Source organism: Chrysochloris asiatica, unplaced genomic scaffold, assembly GCF_000296735.1.
Source record: "Chrysochloris asiatica unplaced genomic scaffold, ChrAsi1.0 scaffold00181, whole genome shotgun sequence".
Taxonomy (NCBI): domain Eukaryota; kingdom Metazoa; phylum Chordata; class Mammalia; order Afrosoricida; family Chrysochloridae; genus Chrysochloris; species Chrysochloris asiatica.
The window spans coordinates 1518694-1521072 of record NW_006408699.1 but is presented as its reverse complement, the minus strand read 5'-3'; positions in this window follow the sequence as shown (position 1 = coordinate 1521072).

The following is a 2379-nucleotide window of genomic DNA, read 5'->3' as shown; positions in this document are numbered from 1 at the left end:
AAAAAAAAACAACAAAAAACTATGGAATTATTTCATGAACTTTTTGAAGCCTATTTGTAATACCTATTTCATCTTCATAGCAATGATGTTAGATAAAACTCTATCTAACTCTATGTTAGATAAAAACTTTTCCTGGGATATGGGATTAAGAGAGAGTTGAACAGGATGTTGATAAGAGAAAGTTCTTCACAAAAGGTCACCAGAATGGTCGGAAAATCCTACAATGGATACATTTACCTCTCCCTTTTTTTCACAAAAAGGAAACTGAGGGTTAGGGACTAAGTAACCTGCTCAATGTCATATTTGAAGTCCAGTCTTTCAGATGATAAATTCTGTACTTTTCTGTATAGACTACTATTCAACAACTTAAAAGGAATGAACTACTCATATGAACAATATGAATGAATTGTAAATGTACTTTTATAAATGAAGGAACCTGAATTCAAAAGGCTACATAGTATGAGATTTCATTTATTTGACATTTTGGAAAAGGCAAAACTATAAGGACGATTTTATATTTGGATTATGATGGTGGTTACATGCTTTATGAGGGTGATTCAAAGAGTTGGTGAAAAAATCCATTATCTTTTGACTCCGTTTTCCACAAACTTTTTTTAAGGCCCATAGTATTGTGAAAAATTGCAGAACTATATAAAGTTATATCTATACATTATACTATATGTACATGTAGGTTATACTTTAATTTTTCAAATGAGAGAGGAAAAACTCATAGATTTATTAGCCTAATTGGAACCAACAACCTATATGACATTAAGAAGCTTCTTATAATCAATGATAAGAAAAAACTGTCAGCTGTATATATAGCAATCAATATGTTTTAATATAATAGTCATTATTTACAAATGTGTAAAATATATAAAATTAACCTCTGAGCAATTCATATTGATCTATAATTGTACTGAGAAATGCTGATTGCTGCTTAAAATGCTCTGCAAATGCTACTAACTGTTTTGCATGCAGAAGGTTGATTGACACCTGTCAGGTAATTCAAAGAAGTAGAAATTGCAAAACTCTACATTATTATTATTATTATTATTTTGAAATTCAGGTGAATTTGAGAGTCATCCATGCATGTATCTGAAGAATTACCATTCAAGTCCTTTGATAAAACACTATAAACCTTTGATTCGCTCTTCTTAATTCACAGAGAAGTCTCTTAATTCACTTTGTTTCCTGGGTTTCTGATTAGGTCATTGGTAGCTGACATAATTCACAATGGAAGAGGCAGAGGATTTCTTAAAGGAAAGAAAGCATCTGACACAATGCTGTGGTTTAAGAAGGAATTGCTTAGTCTTGTTTGGGAGTCTTCAGGTTGTCAAATGGTTATGTTCTCTGGTATTGACTGAAAAATTAGCAGTTTGAATCCACCCAGAGGCTTTCCTTGAAAGACAGTCCTATAGATCTGTTTCTAAAAGGCAATAGTCATCGAAAACCCATGGAATCAACTCAGTGCCAACTGGATTTGTTTTATTTTGTTCTGGTTGGAGGATGGGTAGGATGATAGGGAAGGTTGAGAGAAAGATGGAGAAAAGGTATTTAAATATGTTTTCCTATGTGATAAGAGTGAAACCCTCTTTTGGCAATTTTTTAAAATTTCACTAAAGATTTAAATTGTTTTTCTGATCCTTTTTTGGACATTAGATTGGTTTTCTTTCCAAGGTGACACTATGCCAAGATAGGCAGTGAAGAGGCTCAACTTTTATGAGTAACATATCTGTCAAAGCTCAGGGCTGACTTTCAAGAAAAGCTGTTTAACTTCCAGTGAAATGTAATTTAATGAAGGAAAAATAGGAAACCATTAGTTTAACCAAATAGGAAATGCAGAAAAGACTCTGCTATTCTCCAATATCCTTCAGAATTATATTGTCAATCTTCAAGGGCTCCAGAAACCAGAATGATGAGGACTGGTTATGAAAAACAGCTTGTCACCACGATGCCACACATATCTGTCAGGGGCTGAAAATGAATTCAAAGACTCTTTAGATTTCATATAAGAACAAATTTTAGACTGAAACTTTTTGCTCATTACACCACAGAAGACAGTTTGTCTATAGGATACGGATATATGAATAATTTTTTTGTCAGTCATTAAAAAATATACTTGTACTTTTAACTTGCAGGTCTTTTTTTTTTTTTTTTTTTTCCTTAAAGCTGCTATTAAATCCATGAGGCACCTTACAATTTATGACATCTTAGAATCAAGTTGTTGTTGTTGTTGTTGTTAAATACCTCGAGTCAATTCTGACCCATAACTACTGTATAGGGTTTCCAAGGAGTGGCTGATAAGTTTGAACAGCCAACATTGCAGTTCACACCAATATTGCAGTCTAGCATATTAACTTACAAGCACCACATCAG